An 11509-nucleotide genomic window follows, 5' to 3' on the forward strand; every position below is an offset into this window, starting at 1 on the left:
CTGTTCTAATATCCCTTAACATATCTCGGGGTGAAATTCTGTTTGATGATCCATCCTGTAAAACGCTGTGGGACGATGAACTGCCCAGATGGTGCTTTATAAACACACTTTGTTGCTGATGGACAGGTAACGAGACACACAATGTATCAGGTTCAGTTCAGTTAATTGGAACAGTTCATTTTACCTTCCAGTCAAGGCACTGACAGATTCTTCACTGAAAATAAAATGGATTAAGTATTAAACTCAGCCATTTTTGCAAATGTTTCTGGGTTTTGTGATTATTACTTAAGCTTCACACTCGGTGAAGTTCCTGATCTAACAGGGAGATTTTGGTTCTTGATTAAATTGCCTCTGATTTTGAGTGAGGGTTATAACTGCATTTATTCAATTCCACCCTACGTCCCTTCTCTTCGGGGAATATGAGCTCCCAGTCAATTGCTGACATTGATACACAAGGCACTTGAGTTTAAAAAGGAGATGGAAAGGAACATATCTGTACAGATTCTCATCTCGAACTTAATTCAAATGTTCCAAATGAACATGACGCGTTTCTACACTATCATTATCTGTGTCGAACATTTCATCAAAGGCTAGAAGATTTCATCCAGTTCGGTTCTACTGAGGAGAGGTGGAACACAGTACCTTCGTATCATGAGATTAGTTCCTGGCTTCATTGCTCAGGATCGATGTGATGGTGTTGGAGGAAGATTGTCGAGCTCAAATAATTATTACCAACAGTAATCCGGGTCAATATGGGGATCACATGAAACATCGCCGTGCACATTGACTACAGCAAAGCAATGATTGATACAGGATGGGGCGCTCTGTGTGCGATTTTGCTGTGCTGCATTTTGTTGTCTTGCTCATGCCCTTTGAGTGTATTATGTTGACACGAAGTGGGGATAGGGTCTTCCCAATATGAGACTCCGAACCACGATGAAAGCAAGGTCCCAACCAAACATACATTTGCTTCTGTGTTGTTCTGAGTGCGGAGTCCATTCCAGCTCCTTCATCCTGTCATCATTGCCTAATATTCAAAGACTTTCATTTTGGATCTTGTAATGTTCACATCACTATCTTACTCACTATTGTGCATAAGTCAGTGTTGTGGCTTTAACTGGGACGACCACTTCATTTCCTCCCAGCCTCTGCATCCACTCCCATTCAAAGCTTTATGGTTTCAAATTCTGTGAGCTGTCGAAAGAGACTCAGTGGTGGTTGCTTACAGCCCTTATCTCTCGAAGCAGCTACCATTAGAAAATGGACAGAGCCGCCATAACACTGCTGTTTGGTGAGTGGTGATACAATTTTTTCCAATGTGACTGGATTTCGGATCTGTGAAGTAGCTGAGTGGGCAGATGGCAGTGGGAGAGTGGGACTGAGGTGTCCAATCTCCAGTAGCTCAGTCGATGAACTCCAGAGCTAGTTTGGTGTGTAGCAGTCGAAAGTGGAAAGCTATTGGAGCAGATGCTTGACTGTGCTAAATTCTCAGTGAGTAACGATGAGGGAGTGAGAGTGGGATGAGTTTTCAGGAAAGCGGAGGGATTGAGGTCAGGGCAAGAAGCAGAGATAGTGGCCACTGCTCATAGTGACCTGGTGGCCCTATTGTAAAGTGTTGGTGAATGGATGTCCGCTGAGGACACTGTTAGGGACTATGTTTTCGCCTTCTTTAATCAGACTGTTCACAGACAAACAGTATCTGAGCTCAAACACTGCAACTGTCCATTCTGATCAAGACAAGGCAGAGAGTCGCTGTCTTTAGAACTAACTTCCAGGGGAATTTGCCTCTCAGGAGAGGAATGGGAAGGAACAATGGAAGTAAAACAGTTTTATTTATTTCGAGATACAGCACTGAAACAGGCCCTTCGAGTCTGTGCCGACAATCAAACACTCATTTATACTAATCCCACACTAATTCCATATTCCTACCACATCCCCACCTACCCTTTTTTCCCTACCATCTACCTGTACTAGGGGCAATTTATAATGGCCAATTTGCCTATCAAACTGCAAGTCTTTGGCATGTGGGAGGAAACCGGAACACCCGGAGAAAACCCACACAGACACAGGGAGAACTTGCAAACTCCACACAGGCAGTACCCAAATTTGAACCTGGGGCGCTGGAGCTGTGAAGCTGCGGTGCTAACCACTGTGCCACTGTGGCTGATTATTTTGTATGATGCATGATTTAAGTTGATGGGATTTGAGGTTTCCCAGAGGCATTACGTTGAGTTAAATACTGTTCCATCGGTGATTGCCGATGTTTTGATTGGTACCAGAGATGAAATACTTCAGTTACTTTGGGAGAGTATAGAAACTGGGTTTGTTCTCTGTAGAGCAGCGGAGGCGAAGGAGAGACCTAACTGAGCTATTCACAATTACTAGGGCGTGTGTTGGAGAAAACAGAGATAAACTGCTTCCAATCAAAAGTGGGTCACTGACCAATGGTCAACGATTTAAAATATTGGTAGAGGAACTAGAGGGGAAATAAGCAGAACTATTCTCATATTGATGGTTAGTGTGATTTGGGATGTACTACCTGAATGAATGGTGCAAGCAGATTCCATCAGGACTTTGAAAAGGCAACTGGATATGTTCTTGAAAGGGACTGATTTATATGGCTATGGGAATGAAGCTGGGATGTGGGAGGATATTGGGAAGCTGTTTCAAGGAGCAAGCATGTGGAAGAAGTGTGAATCCTTCTGTGCTGTAAGATTCTGTAAATCTATTCTATAAATAAATGCAGCATGCAATGCTCGACATCCATTGGGAAAATATATAGTCAGTGGATATTCTAGTAAATATATATTTAGATATTTTGAATGGTGAAACTGCCCTTTCTGCTCGACACTAAGTCCCTCTTTCTTTGAACTAATTATTCTACAAGTGGAAACCAAAACCTTTCTTTATAACACCTAACTGCTGTTACTTTGCTGTTCAGTGCTGACCATTTACCGCTTGTTTGCTTATTTGTCATTCCTTTTCCCCTCGTACATCCGAATTTCAGGCACTTTGTCACATGTCTGAGCGTGTGTGTGCATTGTCTGCAACAACTAAATCCTGCTGGTGAATATATCACGCAGCTTTCAGATGTCGGAATTGATTTTCATTCCACTTCCTCATTCAGCCTTTTCGAGTTCAGCATTTTTCTGAGACATAGATCTGCAGTGTGGGGTGACGGGTGCGGGTGGGCGGGTGCGGTGGTGGGGTTGGGTGGGTGTGGAGTCAAATATCCTTCAATAAACACAGTGCTGCAGCTGCCTTTGTGCTCACAATTTATCTCTCAACCCCCTCAGGTACTGTCATCCCGTGTAAAACTAGTGTGGTTTATGTTTAAAAATCAATTAGATGAAGTAGTAACTATCTCTATCTCTTTTAAATTGGTTGAATACAACATTATTAGTGAAATAATGTCACTGCTATCAACAGTATGAAATATCTTCCATTTCCTTTCTAATTAACATTGTATTTCAAATCTGCCTTCAATAAGCAGAAACGTTCCGAAGAAGGGTCAGTGACCCGAAACGTTAACTCTGCTTCTCTTTTCACAGATGCAGCCAGACCGGTTGAGCGGTTCCAGCATTTCTTGTTTTTATCTCTGGATTATTAGTCCTGTTTATGAAGAGTGAATAACCCGGCGGAATAGAGGGCGATTAATGATCTCCCAGAATGATATTTAATGTTCCCATACTTGTGAGTTGAATGTTAGATAGGATGGAGCAATGGAAGCAAATCAGTTTTATCTGTGTATGATTATTTTTGGATGATGTGCGATTTAAGTTGATTGGGTTTGAGAGAGAGAGAGAGAGAGAGAGAAAGAGAGAGAGAGAGTTGATCTGTATCCTGTTGATACCTTAAACAACCTTCTTCACTGTCTACCACCAATTTTGGTGTAATCTGAAAACTTACTAATCATGCCCCCTACATTCACATCCAAGTCATTAATATATATGACAAACAACAGAGGGCCAATCACTGACCCCCACGGCACAACACTGGCCACCAGCCCCAATCTGAAAAACAACCCTCCACTACCACCCTCTGCCTCCGATCACCAAGCTAATTTTGTATCCAATTATCAAGTAAGGACGGCAGTTCTCCTTCCCCGAAAGACATTAGTGAACCATATGGGTTTATATTATAAGCTGGTATGTTCAGCGTCACCATTACTGATGTAGATTTTTAAATCATTATTGTTCCATGTTTATTTATTCATTGAGAATAAATGGCCACAGCTGCCCAGGTCGGATTATGAATTCAAGGCTCATCATCATCAGCCTCTGGATTACTAGTCCAGTTTATGAAGAGTGAATAACATGGCGGAATAGAGGGCGATTAAAGACCTCCCAGAATGAAATTTGATATTCCATGAGAATATCAAGATGTCCCCGTACTTGTGAGGTGAATGTTGGATAGGATGGAGCAATGGAAGTCAAACAGTGTTATTTGTGTCTCATTGTGTCGGGTGATGCACCATTTAAGTTGATGGGCTTTGAGATTTTCCAGATGCCTTGAGTTAAATATTGTTCTACCTGTGATTGGTACCAGAGATGAAACACTTCAGTTACTTTGGGGGATCTATAGAAACGGGATTTGTTCTCGGTAGAACAGAGGAGGCTAAGGAGAGATCGAACAGAGATATTCATAATTATTAGGTCGTTCCAGTTACATGTTGCTCAGTAACCACGAGTCAACTATTTAATGTATTTGGAAAAGAACTGGAGGTGAAATGAGAAGAATCATTCTCACACTGAGTGCTAGTGCGGTCTGGAATGTACGATCTAAAGAAATGGTGGAAGCAGATTCCATCAGGACTTTGAAAAGACAACTGGATTTGAACTTGAAGGGAACTGATTTGTCGGGTTAATGGGGATTACGTTGGGATGTAGGAGCATATTGGACAGCTGTTTCAAGGAACCAGCATGGGCACAACGGGTGAGTGGCCTGCTTCTGTGCTGCAAGATTCTGTAAATCTTTTCTATAAAAAATGCAGCATGCAATGTTCGGCATCCATTGGGAAAATATACGTAGTCAGTGGATATTCCAGTAAATATATATTGAGATATTTTGCACTGGCACTGTCCTTTCTGCTGGACGCTAAATTCCTCTTTCTTTGTACTAACTCTCCTACAAGTGGAAACCACAGCCCTTCTTTATAACACCGAACTGCTGTTACTGTTCTGTTCAGTGCTGAGCATTTTCCACTTGGTTGCTTATTTATCATTTCATTTTCCATGTTGCATCCGAATTTCTGGTGCTTGGTCATATTTGTGAATGTCTGCGTGTACTGTCTGCAACAACAAAACCCTTCTGGTGAATAATTCAGGCGGATTTCAGATCTAGGAATTTATGTTAATGCCACATCCTCATTCAGCCTGCTAGAGTTGAGAATTTCACTGAGACATAGATCAGCAGAGTGGGGTGTACGAATGTCCTTAAATAAGCTCAGTGCTGTTGCTGCCTTTGTTCTCAAAATGTATCTTAATCCGCTCAGGTACTGCCCTCCTCTGTTCAAACTGCAGTGTGGTTTGTATGCATTATCCAATCTCTCAGGAAGGAACTTAAGAAAGGAATTAGGAGGGCTAAAAGGGGTCATGAAAAGTCATAGGCAAACAGAATTAAGGAAAATCCCAAGGCTTTTTATACATACATAAAGAGCAAGAGGGTAACCATGGAAAGGGATGGCCCACTCAAGGACAGAGATGGGAAGCTATGCGTGGAGTCAGAGGAAATGGGCGAGGTGCTAAATGATTACTTTGCATCAGTATTCACCAAGGAGAAGGACTTGGTGGATGATCAGCCTAGCGAAGGGAGTGCAGATAGTCTCAGTCATCTCATTGTCAAAAAGGAGGAGGTGTTGGGTGTGTTGCAAAGCATTAAGGTAGATAAGTCCCCAGGGTCCGATGGGATCGACCATAGAATACCGAGGGAGGCAAGGGAAGAAATTGCTGGGGCCTTGACAGAAATCTTTGCATCCTCATTGGCAACAGGTGAGGTCCCAGAGGACTGGAGAATAGCCAATGTTGTTCCTTTGATAGGAAGGGTGGCAAGGATAATCCAGGAAATTATAAGCCGGTGAGCCTTACGTCAGTGGTAGGGAAACGATTGGAGAGGGTTCTTCGGGACAGGATTTACTCCCATTTGGAAACAAACGAACTTATTAGCGAGAGACAACATGGTTTTGTGAAGGGAGGTCGTGTCTTAATAATTTGATTGAGTTTTTTGAGGAAGTGACGAAGATGATTGATGAGGGATGTGCGGTGGATGTTGTCTATATGGACTTTAGTAAAGCCTTTGACAAGGTCCCGCATGGCAGACTGGTGCAAAAGGTGAAGTCACACGGGATGAGAGGTGAGCTGGCAAGATGGATACAAACTGGCTCAGTCACAGAAAACAGAGGGAAACAGTGGATGGGTATTTTTCTGACTGGAGGGATGTGACTAGTGGTGTTCCGCAGGGATCAGTGCTGTGAACTTTGCTCTTTGTAGTATATATAAATGATTTGGAGGAAAATCTAGCTGGTCTGATTGGTAGGTTTGCGGACGACACAAAGGTGAGTGGAGTTGCAGATAGTGATGAGGATTGTCAGAGGATACAGCAGGATATAGATCAGTTGGAGACTTGGGCAGAGAAATGGCAGATGGAGTTTAATCCGGACAAATGTGAGGTAATGCATTTTGGAAGATCTAATGCAGGTGGGAAGTATACAGGAAATGGCAGAACCCTTAGGAGTATTGACAGGCAGAGAGATCTGGTCGTACAGGTCCACAGGTCACTGAAAGTGGCAACGCAGGTGGATAAGGTAGTCAAGAAGGCATACGGCATGCTTGCCTTCATCAGTTGGGGCACTGAGTATAAAAATTGGCAAGTCATGTTGCAGTTGTACAGAATCTTAGTTAGGCCACACTTAGAATATCGCGTTCAATTGTGGTCGCCACACTACCAGAAGGACGTGGATGCTCTGGAGAGGGTACAGAGGAGGTTTACCGGGATGTTGCCTGGTCTGGAGGGCATTAGCTATGAGGAGAGGTTGGAAAAACTCGGATTGTTTGTACTGGATCGACGGAGGTGGAGGGGCGACATGATAGAGGTTTATAAAGTTATGAGCGGCATGGACAGAGTGGATAATCAGAAGCTTTTTTCCCAGGGTGGAAGAGTCAGTTACTAGGAGACATAGGTTTCAGGTGCAAGGGGCAAAATTTAGAGGGGATGTGCGAGGAAGATTTTTACACAGAGGGTGGTGAGTGCCTGGAACTTGATGCCAGGGGAGGTGCTGCAAGCAGGTACGATAGCGACGTTTAAGAGACATATTGACAAATATTTGAATAAGAAGGGAATAGCGGGATATGGGACCCGGAAGTGCAGAAGGTGTTAGTTTCGGCAGGCATCAAGATCGGCGCAGGCTTGGAGCGCCGAATGGCCTGTTCCTGTGCTGTACTGTTCTTTGTTCTTTGTTTGTTCTTGACACGGTTTCCTAAATAAGTCTACTTCTTTATGGTTTAAAATCAATCAAATGGAATATTAAATATTTCTACCTATCTCAAATTATTTGAATGCAATATTATCAGTAAATAATTGCCTGGGAGTAAGATTTGTTATTTCTCTAATTGTGGTGGCCTTCGGAATTCATTACTATGAGCTTCGGTTGAAAAAAAATGAAAGAAAGATTGTCACAGTACATTTTAATGTTATCTGTTTAAACATACTCTTGGTTCACATGCACTGTTCTTACTGTTAGGGGCTAATTTCCTATTTGTCTGAGGTTAAGTGTTTATGCAAGTTTAAGCATTTGATGTCACTAACATCAGTCTGAAATATGGGCAGAACTCCGAAATAGGAAGGGTGCGGTAACAATGTTGGGGCTATACTACAGGCCTCCCAACAGCGAGCGTGAGATAGAGGTACAAATATGTAAACAGATTATGGAAAGATGTAGGAGCAACAGGGTGGTGGTGATAGGAGATTTTAATTTTCCCAACATTGACTGGGTTTAACTTAGTGTTAGAGGTCTAGATGGAGCAGAATTTGTAAGGAGCATCCAGGAGGGTTTTCTAGAGCAGTATGTAAATAGTCCAACTCGGGAAGGGGCCATAGTGGACCTGGTGTTGGGGAATGAGCCCGGCCAGGTGGTTGAAATTTTAGTCGGGGACCACTTTGAGAATAGTGATCACAATTCCGGACGTTTTAGAATACTCATGGATAAAGACGAGAGTGGTCCAAAAGGAAGAGTGCTAAATTGGGGGAAGGCCAACTATACCAAAATTCGGAAGGAGCTGGGGAATGTAGATTGGGAGCAGCTGTTTGAAGGTAAATCCACATGTGATATGTGGGAGGCTTTTAAAGAGAGGTTGATTAGTGTGCAGGAGAGACATGTTCCTGTGAAAATGAAGGATAGAAATGGCAAGATCAGGGAACCATGGATAACAGATGAAATTGTGAGTGTGGCAAAGAGGATATAGGAAGCATACATAAGGTCTAGGAGGCTGAAGAAAGACAAAGCTTTGGAAGAATATCGGGAATGAAGGGCCAATCTGAAACGAGGAATTAAGAGGGCTAAAAGGGGTCATGAAATATCTTTAGCAAACAGGGTTAAGGAAAATCCCAAAGCCTTTTATTCATATATAAGGAGCAAAAGGGTGACTAGAGAAAGGATTGGCCCACTCAAGGACAAAGGAGGAAAGTTATGCGTTTCGTCAAAGAAAATGGGTGAGATTCTAAACGAGCACTTTGCATCAGTATTCACCGAGGAGAGGGACATGACAGATGTAGAGGTTAGGGACAGATGTTCGATTACTCTAGGTCAAGTAGGCATAAGGAGGGAGGAAGTGCTGGTTAATCGAAAAGGCATAAAGGTGGACAAGTCCCCAGGTCCGGATGGGATATATCCCAGGTTGCTGAGGGAAGCGAGAGAGGAAATAGCTGGGGCCTTAACAGATATCTTTGAAGCATCCTAAAACACGGGTGAGGTCCCAGAGGACTGGAGAATTGCTAATGTTGTCCCCTTGTTTAAGAAGGGTTGCAGGGAGAATCCTGTTAATTATAGACCGGTGAGCCTGACGTCCGTGGTAGGGAAGTTGCTGGAGAAGATACTGAGGGATAGGATCTATTCCCATTTGGAAGAAAATGGGCTTATCACTGATCGGCAACATGGTTTTGTGCAGGGAAGGTCATGTCTTACCAACTTAATAGAATTCTTTGAGGAAGTGACAAGGTTTATTGATGAGGGAAGGGCTGTAGATGTCATATACATGGACTTCAGTAAGGCGTTTGATAAGGTTCCCCATGGTAGGCTGATGGAGAAAGTGAAGGGGCATGGGGTCCAGGGTGTACTAGCTGGATGGATAAAGAACTGGTTGGGCAACAGGAGACAGAGAGTAGCAGTGGACGGGAGTTTCTCTAAATGGAGACGTGTGGCCAGTGGTGTTCCACAGGGATCCGTGCTGGGACCACTGCTGTTTGTGATATACATTAATGATTTGGAGGAAAGTATAGGTGGACTGATTAGCAAGTTTGCAGACGACACTAAGATTGGTGGATAGCAGATAGTGAAGGTGACTGTCAGAGAATACAGCAGAATTTGGGTAGATTGGAGAGTTGGGCAGAGAAATGGCAGATGGAGTTCAATCAGGGCAAATGCGAGGTGATGCATTTTGGAAGATCCAATTCAAGTGTGAACTATACAGTAAATGGAAACGTCCTGGGGAAAATTGATGTACAGAGAGATTTGGGTGTTCAGGTCCATTGTTCCCTGAAGGTGGCAACGCAGGTCAATAGAGTGGTCAAGAAGGCATACGGCATGCTTTCCTTCATCGGACGGGGTATTGAGTAGAAGGTTTGGCAGATCATGTTACAGTTGTATAGGACTTTGGTTCGGCCACATTTGGAATACTGCGTGCAGTTCTGGTCGCCACATTACCAAAAGGATGTAGATGCTTTGGAGAGTGTGCAGAGGAGGTTCACCAGGATGTTGCCTGGTATGGAGGGCGCAAGCTATGAAGAGAGGTTGAGTAGATTAGGATTAGTTTCATTAGAAAGACAGAGGTTGAGGGGGGGGGACCTGATTGAGGTGTACAAAATCATGAGAGGTATAAACAGGGTGGATAGCAAGAAGCTTTTTCCCAGAGTGGGGATTCAATTACTGGGGGTCAAGAGTTCAAAGTGAGAGGGGAAAAGGTTAGGGGGGATATGCGTGGAAAGTTCATTACGCAGAGGGTGGTGGGTGCCTGGAATGCGTTGCCAGCAGAGGTGGTAGACGAGGGCACGATAGCGTCTTTTAAGATGTATCTAGACAGATACATGAATGGACAGGAAGCAAAGAGATACAGACCCTTAGAAAATAGGCGACATGTTTAGATAGAGGATCTGGATTGGCGCAGGCTTGGAGGGCCGAAGGGCCTGTTCCTGTGCTGCAATTTTCTTCGTTATTTGTTCTTTGTTCTACTTTTTATTGTATTTCTAATCTGCCTTCATGTCACATGTTCTATTATGTTCCACTTTCTGACCACTCTTTGAAGAATTGTCTCCTGAATTCCTTGTTGGATAAGTTGAAGTAAATGCTGATATGTCAGCTTTATAACCCACTGTTCAATTTTGCCAATGTACATGATTTGGAGGATGGTGCATTTTATGAGGAGGACATGTGAGCCTGTTGGATTGCTGACGTTCCAGTTAGTACCTGCTGACGTCAGGTCAAGTAACATAGAACATAGAGCATTACAGCGCAGTACAGGCCCTTCGGCCCTCGACGTTGGGCCGACCTGTGAAACCATCTGACCTACAATATTCCATTTTCATCCTTATGTCTATCCAATGACCACTTAAATGCCCTTAAAGTTGGCGAGTCCACTACTGCTGCAGGCAGGGCGTTCCACGCCCCTTTTACGCTCTGAGTAAAGAAACTACCTCTAACATCTGCCCGATATCTATCACCCCTCAACCTAAAGCTATGTCCCCCCGTGTTTGTCATCACCATCCGGGGAAATAGACTCTCACTATCCACCCTATCTAACCCTCTGATTATCTTATATGTCTCTATTAAGTCACCTCTCCTCCTCCTTCTCTCTAACGAAAACAACCTCAGGTCCCTCAGCCTTTCCTCGTAAGACCTTCCCTCCATACCACGCAACATCCTATTAAATATCCTCTGCACCCTTTCCAAAGCTTCCCCATCCTTCCTATAATTCGGTGACCAGAACTACACGCAATACTCCAGGTGCGGCCTCACCAGAGTTTTGTGCAGCGGCAGCATGACCTCGTTGCTTCCGAAACTCGATCCCCCTACTAATAAAAGCTAACACACCATATGCCTTCTTAACACCCCTATTAACCTTTGTGGCAACTTTCAGGGATTTATGCACCTGGACACCTGGATCTCTCTGCTCATCTACACCACCAAGAATCTTCCCATTAGCCCAGTACTCTGCATTCCTGTTACTCCTTCCAAACTGAATCACCTCACACTTTTCCGCATGAAACTCCATTTGCCATCTCTCAGCCCAGCTCTGCAGCC

Source organism: Heterodontus francisci, chromosome 21 (assembly GCF_036365525.1).
Source record: "Heterodontus francisci isolate sHetFra1 chromosome 21, sHetFra1.hap1, whole genome shotgun sequence".
NCBI lineage: Eukaryota > Metazoa > Chordata > Chondrichthyes > Heterodontiformes > Heterodontidae > Heterodontus > Heterodontus francisci.